The sequence below is a fragment of the Salarias fasciatus genome, chromosome 15 (assembly GCF_902148845.1).
Source record: "Salarias fasciatus chromosome 15, fSalaFa1.1, whole genome shotgun sequence".
Taxonomy (NCBI): Eukaryota; Metazoa; Chordata; class Actinopteri; order Blenniiformes; family Blenniidae; genus Salarias; species Salarias fasciatus.
Genome location: NC_043759.1, coordinates 2,502,388 through 2,510,676, shown reverse-complemented (window position 1 = coordinate 2,510,676; position 8,289 = coordinate 2,502,388). Strand labels below are relative to the sequence as shown.

Below are 8,289 nucleotides of genomic sequence, written 5' to 3'. Positions count from 1 at the left end.
TTTCTGTTCAGGCTGAAGCAGCAGGGCTCCGGAGTGAGGAAAAATAGGGTCCTTGCTGAAAGTTTCCGGTCCGCGGCTCTGTGGCGGCGCCCGAGCGGACCACAGCTGCGCTGTGAGTCACGCTCACAGCGGAAACGACAAGCAGAACCGTTAAGGAGACAGCCAAATAATTCCTTGGAATCGAGACATGAGGAACCGGTTCTACAAAAAAACCGGTTCTCAACTCCAATCCCAAGGGGGGGCGGGGGGTGGGGTGAAGAATCACACAGGACACACTGCACACAGCGCGTGGCTGCTGGAAGCATAGATATCTTATATAACACTAGATACCTCGTCTCCGCTGCTGGCCAATGAAGTCGGACGTCTGCAGAGGTCAGCCATCTTTGTACGGGAATCTGGCTCACTCATAACATTGTGTTGATGAGACATGAACTGCTTAACAAGCTGTAACTTGCTCAAATTTTTACCGATTTTCAAACGGTTTGGTTTGTAATAAACATCAAATCTCTGTTAATGACATGACATATGTTTGATGAGTATGGCATGCCTTAAATATATATCATAAATATATATCATATCTGTGAGCAACCAGCCTGTCAGTTTTCCGCCCGCCAGCTTTCCTCCTGCCATTTTTCATGGAGTGAGCACGGAACTGGATCGCCGGGAGAGTTGTCAGGCCGGCGGGTTCACCCAATCAAGGTGAAGACGTTTGGCCATCAGGCGTTGGTCTTAGGTCCAGTGTCGACTCTTTCTGTGCTTGTCTGTGGCTCAGTTTCGTCCCGTGTCTTTATGGTCACGTCCGCGTTTATGTGTTGAGATTATTAATAGATTAGAAGTGGATTTACATGAAATTGCATCAATTTTTTCCCTCCTTATCTATTTTGTAGATGTGTTTTGTAGGTGTTCTCAACGTGTCTGAGATGAATAAAGAAAAAAACACTGTTGCTGTTTCACCAAGCTCCTGTTTAGTGGAGGCAATGTGATGAGATTTATTTATACGTGTCTAACGTCACTCAAACTGACACATGTAGAAAGAGAAATTGAACAAAAATAGAGAGAGAGAAAAGATAAAAATGAGAACAGCTTCATTTAAAACAACATCCTGAATTTAGAGAAAACAGTGAAAGTGCTGACTCAGCAGCAGTGGACTGGTGTTGTCGCTCAGTGGAGTCGGACAGAAACAGACGGCTCTCCCAGGTTCTCGTACGTCACTGCAGCCTCGTCTTCTTCACGCCGAGTCTGCAAACAGCGCTGGGTTAGGTAAACCTCCTGCACACACCGGGTCCAGGTTGTCTCGTCAGGTCAATGGATCAGCTTTTTTTTTATTAAAACTCCTCTTTGTTGTCTTAAAATGCTGTATTTCAAGATAGTGTGAGCATTTTCCACCGAAAATAGAAGAGATGTCCACCATGTTTGTCATGGGAGCAGGCAGAGAGACGGCAGACTGACCTGAAGATGTGTCCAGAGGACAGACTGGGACGATCAAACACACATCTTTCCTGACATGTCTACAATATGTCCTGTGGACCAACGGAGCTGTTACACAGTCTGGAGTGAGACTGGGCTCCAGCTACACTTTAACCATCCAAATGTTTCTGATCTCTCTGAACATCATTGAACAACAAATCCAACATGACAGAGATGTGAAGGAAAGATTCTTTCTCTGTAGACAGAAACATGTAGAACTCAGCTTTATACTCACTGTGGTTCCATCTCGTTGAATCTGTTGTTCTGAAAACAAAGAAAAAGTCAATTGAAGATTGAATCAACAGTAAAAAACTGGAGCAACTTGTTGACCTGAGACTCACCTTTAATTCTGGCCCACATGTTAACCGTCACAACACAAATGACAAGTGCTGCTAATCCCAGAGAGACGGCCAGATTTCTGCTCAGACCTGCAGAGAGAATCAAGACATGGCTTCAACAGTCTGACTGGAAAACGTCTTTCTTTACAACTGGTGAAAACAGAGAAGAAGTGGAGCTGCTGAGCTGCTCCTCCTCGTCTGAAACTCCTCCTGGAGCTCCAACAGGGATCTGGACTGGATCTGAACCTCTGCAGGTCTCAGCCTGGTTTTGCTCTTTAAACATTGTGATCAGAGTCAGGAGTCGTTACCTTGTGGATCTGCTGAAGCTCCACTGGTTCCAGTTGTGGTCGACTTTGACAAGGTTTCTGGTTTTACTGTTGAATTTGGGTCTCCTGGACAAAAAATAGAAAATAATAAAATCTACAATAAACAAGATTTAGACCTTGTTTTTAAATCAAGCCTTGTTTTCAATCACCATCCAACAAACAAATGTTTGCTTTTTCGCCTGCTGATTTGAGTCTCTGTTTCTGACTGGGCTCACCTGAGGGTCGAGGACTGAAACGAAGTTTTTCTCCTGTTCTGCTGTCAGTCACTTCACAGCTCAGGAAGTGTGATTGTGGGTGAAGATAATGTGACTTTTTAAGAGTCACAGTGGCAGAACATCTATTATGTCCTGTCTTGATCTCTTTGTTAACTTCATCAATATCCTGATCTTTGATCGTCCACTTCACTTCCAGTTCACAGTTTTCCTCTGAAGACGTCACGAAGCATTTCAGTGTCTCCTCGTCATCGACTTCATTTTCAGTCACTACTGAAAGAAAAACAACACAATGAGACAAATTAGCCTATTTTCTGTGATCACAGTGATAGTGAAAGTTCAAACATATTATAAATACTCACTGGTTGCTACCGACAGATCCGTGAAAGACCGGTTAACTTGAATGTGTCCCAATGATCCGTCTGATTTGTATTGATCACAGACATAACGACCAACATCCTGAACTGTGACTTTCTTTATCATCAGAGAACAATCTTCTGTAAATCTCATTCTCTTTGGTTTTATCTCTCTGTATTTTTCAGTCTTCCCAAGTTGAACAAGCTCCACTAAGGCAGTTTTTCCAGGAGTATAGTACCACGATGTCCCATTACAGTCCCGCTGACCCTCCAGCTCATGTTCACAGGTCAGAGTGACGTCCTCACCTGCTCTCTGAACAACTGCAGCCACTGCTGAGGAGGAAGAAGAAAACTCAGCAGAAAAAACTATTTGTTCTGTAAAAAGAAAGTGTTGATAACAGTCACTACTGAGATTTCTCAGAACTTTAGGAAACACTTTACTTAAAGCACCCGGTATAACACATTATAAGTAGTTATAAACACTCATAAATGATAACAATGCTTTATAACCCACTATACAGTATAGGAGTAGGGTTAGGTCCTGATGTTATAAAGCATTGTGATCATTTATGAATTTTTATTACTATTAATACAGTGCTTTAATGTACTTATAATATGTTGTACCGGGTGCTTCAAGAGAAGTGTTGCCAAACTTTTCATTTGCATTTTCTAGTTCAGTAACGCAATGAGTTTGCAAGGAAACAGAGTAACTGTAACAGATTACATCAGGTCCTGTTCTGAAACAGTTTTCTTTTATTTCTGACAATTAAACTAAATTCAGTCTAAACTTAGTGTGGTAACAGGTCTAAATGTAGCCTGAGAACAGGTCCAAACTTCATTTAAAACTGTTCAATACTTATTACCCTTCCAGTTGAAGACATACATTATCAACCAATCCGTAACTTTTGATTCAGTCCAGTTTGTAAAGTAACTCCACTACTTTTGGAAGAAGTAACTAATAAGTGGTGGAGGACTGATTCTCAGTCACTTCTACAGAACTGAGTGTTGAAGTTTTCTGATTGAAACTGACCAGATTGAACAAAAACATGTTGGTGTCCTGAAATACATCAGAAGTGAAAACTAAAGTGGTGTTTGAGAGATATTTTCCAGTAATCCGAGTCCTTACCTGCAGAGTGAAGCACAACGAGGCGATATAGAAACATTTCCACAGGTCTGACTTCAGTCGTCGTCTCACTGGAGTAGTTTTCTAACTCTGCTTTTAAAGATGATCTGTCCACTTCTTGCAGTTCACTGATGTCACTTCCTCACCTTCACCTCACGTTATTTTTAGCTTGTGATCAGCGTTCACACCTTTAGCAGTGTGAAATACAATAAAGCGGCTGATAAAAAGTGTGACCTTCTGCATGAGAGAAAATCTGAATGATCAAAACTCTGTGAGCAAAGTTTGAAACTGTTCCTTGAAGCCCCAGGGGCTCACCCAGACGCCCCGTTTCAGAAAGCATCCTTTATGTTTCAGAAAAGTTTGGCGTTCAGGCGGCAACACCCTGAACCTTCATGGAACAGACCTTTCATTCCGTGTTCTTCTGGGCGTTGATGTCAGCTGCCAACTGAGAGCTGATATCTTCATCAGGGATATTTAAGAGATGAATGTGTGAGTCGTCGTACATTTTGTGCAACTCAGGCAGCCGAAGTGAAGATGCACCCTAGGCATTATGGGTAGTGTAGTAAATGTTCACTGTTCTCAAAACTTGCAAAATGTTCTGGACACACCGGGGCGCAAGCGCGGCACACCTGGTCTGCGCCACACTTTCATCTGGTCTGTAAAAATAGAGCCCCAAGACTTTAAGGAGCGAAGACCAAGTCAAGACCAAGACGATGAGGGGCCAAGACTCACTCAAGACCAAGATCTTGAAAATGTGGTATCAAGCATGATCAGTCAACCCAAACTAACATACTTATTTACCAACTTAATGCAGCTGAAATAAAATAAACCAGAACAAGCCAACACCACAGCAGAACACGGTGAAGGTGATAGAAGCCTGTGTTCTACAGAGGAGGTCAGAAGTGGTGTCCAGCTGCCACCAATCTCCTGATCAGCTGACAGACTTCACACAGTCCAACAACCAAGACCCTGGTGTCTTGTTTCCATCCGTCACAGCTTTCTGGTTGCCTTTCCAGGACCTCTGCCGTGATGACAGCTGGTCTTGGTCCAGCACCACGGGGAGCGGGTGCCGTGTGCTCGCCCTCAGTGGCCCTGCTCAGTCCAGCTTAGTCCCGGGTCAGGCTCGGTCCCGCGTCCTTCTCAGTGGGACCGTCAGTGCTCTGGGAAGGAGACCTGGTCGCCATGCTGCTGCTGTCTGACTCTGAGACATCGTTCAGTGAAACAATGAAAATGTCACCTGTTTAACGTGTAAACCTAATGACGGTATTGGCCCGAATACAAGACGACTCTGATTATAAGACGACCCCTATTTTTCAAATATCATTTTGTGAAAATAAAAGTATGTTGAAGACAATCAGGTCACTCATTAAACAACGTTTTATTGGACAATTATTCTATGAAAACTCACAACAGAGAAAACATTTCATGTGATTGAAGATAAAGAAATATTACTGCAGTATTAAATAAAAAACGATCTTCTCTTTCTCGAAATCTGAGGCCAGCTCGGCCATTTTCTGGCCAGCTGTTCTGCGAGGAACCAGACCCCTGAGAGTATTGGGGTGGGGAGTTTACAGTTCAGTTCTGTGTCTGTGAGCAACCAGCCCGTCAGTTTTCCGCCCGCGAGCTTTCCACCTGCCATTTTTCATGGAGTGAGCACGGAACTGGATCACTGGGAGAGTCGTCAGGCCGGCGGGTTCACCCAATCGAGGGGAAGACATTTGGCCATCAGGCGTTGGTCTTCGGTCCAGTGTCGACTCTGTTTGTCTGTGGCTCAGTTTTGTCCCGTGTCTATACGGTCACATGTTGAGATTACTAATAGATTAGAAGTGGATTTACATGAAATTGCATCAATGTTTTTCCTCCTTATCTATTTTGTAGATGTGTTTTGTAGGTGTTCTCAACGTGTCTGAGATGAATAAAGAAAAAAACACTGTTGCTGTTTCACCAAGCTCCTGTTTAGTGGAAGCAATGTGATGAGATTTATTTATACGTGTCTAACGTCACTCAAACTGACACATGTAGAAAGAGAAATTGAACAAAAATAGAGAGAGAGAAAAGATGAAAATGAGAACAGCTCCATTTAAAGCAACATCCTGAATTTAGAGAAAACGGAGAAAGTGCTGATTCAGCAGCAGTGGACTGGTGTTGTCACTCAGTGGAGTCGGACAGAAACAGACGGCTCTCCCAGGTTCTCGTACGTCACTGCAGCCTCGTCTTCTTCACACCGAGTCTGCAAACAGCGCTGGGTTAGGTAAACCTCCTGCACACACCGGGTCCAGGTTGTCTCGTCAGATCAATGCATCAGCTGTTTTTTATTAAAACTCCTCTTTGTTGTCTTAAAATGCTGTATTTCAAGATACGGTGAGCATTTCCCACCGAACATAGAAGAGATGTCCACCATGTTTGTCATGGGAGCAGGCAGAGAGACGGCAGACTGACCTGAAGATGTGTCCAGAGGACAGACTGGGACGATCAAACACATCTTTCCTGACATGTCCACAATATGTCCTGTGGACCAACGGAGCTGTTACACAGTCTGGAGTGAGACTGGGCTCCAGCTACACTTTAACCATCCAAATGTTTCTGATCTCTCTGAACATCATTGAACAACAAATCCAACATGACAGAGATGTGAAGGAAAGATTCTTTCTCTGTAGACAGAAACATGTAGAACTCAGCTTTATACTCACTGTGGTTCCATCTAGTTGAATCTGTTGTTCTAAAAACAAAGAAAAAGTCAATTGAAGATTGAATCAACAGTAAAAAACTGGAGCAACTTGTTGACCTGAGACTCACCTTTAATTCTGGCCCACATGTTAACCGTCACAACACAAATGACAAGTGCTGCTAATCCCAGAGAGACGGCCAGATTTCTGCTCAGACCTGCAGAGAGAATCAAGACATGGCTTCAACAGTCTGACTGGAAAACGTCTTTCTTTACAACTGGTGAAAACAGAGAGGAAGTGGAGCTGCTGAGCTGCTCCTCCTCGTCTGAAACTCCTCCTGGAGCTCCAACAGGGATCTGGACTGGATCTGAACCTCTGCAGGTCTCAGCTTGGTTTTGCTCTTTAAACATTCTGATCAGAGTCAGGAGTCGTTACCTTGTGGATCTGCTGAAGCTCCACTGGTTCCAGTTGTGGTCGACTTTGACAAGGTTTCTGGTTTTACTGTTGAATTTGTGTCTCCTGGACAAAAAATACAAAATAATAAAATCTACAATAAACAAGATTTGGACCTCGTTTTTAATTCAAGCCTTGTTTTCAATCACCATCCAACAAACAAATGTTTGCTTTTTCTTCTGTTGATTGGAGTCTTTGTTTCTGACTGGGCTCACCTGAGGGTCGAGGACTGAAACAAAACGTTTCTCCTGTTCTGCTGTCAGTCACTTCACAGCTCAGGAAGTGTGTTTGTGGGTGAAGATAATGTGACTTTTTAAGAGTCACAGTGGCAGAACATCCATTATGTCCTGTCTTGATCTCTTTGTTAACTTCATCAATATCTTGATCTTTGATCTTCCACTTCACTTCCAGTTCACAGTTTTCCTCTGAAAACGTCACGAAGCACTTCAGTGTCTCCTCGTCATCGAGTTCATGTTCAGTCACTAAAGAAAAACACAAATGAGCAAAATTAGCCTTTTTTTCTGTGAACACAGTGATAGTTAAAGGTGCTGTAGGCAGGATTTTGCTCGTCAATGCCAATTTTTCTGTTTTCTTTGGATTAAATGTTAGAGTATCCATTGATAATCCTTTAGGAGTGTAGTATAACTGCACTACCGTGAGGGCGCAGCGTTTCCATCTGTCTTTGTTCTAAGCTGAAAAGGATTCTCGACCGCTCCCGGTATGTTTGACCAATCAGAAGAGCCCCTGAGGCTCTATCCTGATTGGTCGAGGGGCGGCGCTTCAAAGCTCTGCTTCTCCTGAACGAGCATGAGGAAGTCCAGGCCTGCATATTTAACTGCCTCGTCGGACGTAACATCACCAAAACACCACGGAGGACACTGTCTGTTTCTCCTGTAATTCTTAAAAAAAGGTGTTGACCCCAGGCCCGCCATGAAAAGGTCAGAGGTGAATCAACCCGCCGGCACAGACGGACGTGACACTGCTGGCACCCCGAGTTGGGCTCGACTCCGGGTTTCAAATCGCCATCTTGCAAAGGTAATCCTGCCTACGGCACCTTTAAGGTTCAAACATCTTATAAATACTCACTGGTTGCTACCGACAGATCCGTGAAAGACCGGTTAACTTGAATGTGTCCCAATGATCCGTCTGATTTGTATTGATCACAGACATAACGACCAACATCCTGAACTGTGACTTTCTATATCATCAGAGAACAATCTTCTGCAAATCTCATTCTCTTTGTTTTAATTTCTCTGTATTTTTTAGTCTTCCCAAGTTGAACAAGCTCCACTAAGGCAGTTTTTCCAGGAGTATAGTACCACGTTGTTCCATTACAGTCCCGTTGACC

The 8,289-nt window shown here is 43.6% G+C and overlaps 1 long non-coding RNA gene across 1 annotated transcript; it reads right to left on the bottom strand.

Annotated features, from left to right (window-relative positions):
• Positions 1–1,101: 1,101 nt before the first annotated feature.
• On the bottom strand, positions 1,102–6,982 carry LOC115402466 (uncharacterized). Its single transcript, XR_003933115.1, has 5 exons — positions 6,924–6,982; positions 2,114–2,197; positions 1,809–1,895; positions 1,703–1,731; positions 1,102–1,239 (listed from the first exon to the last, which is right to left on the bottom strand). It is a non-coding gene; the product is annotated as an uncharacterized LOC115402466 (long non-coding RNA).
• Positions 6,983–8,289: the final 1,307 nt, after the last annotated feature.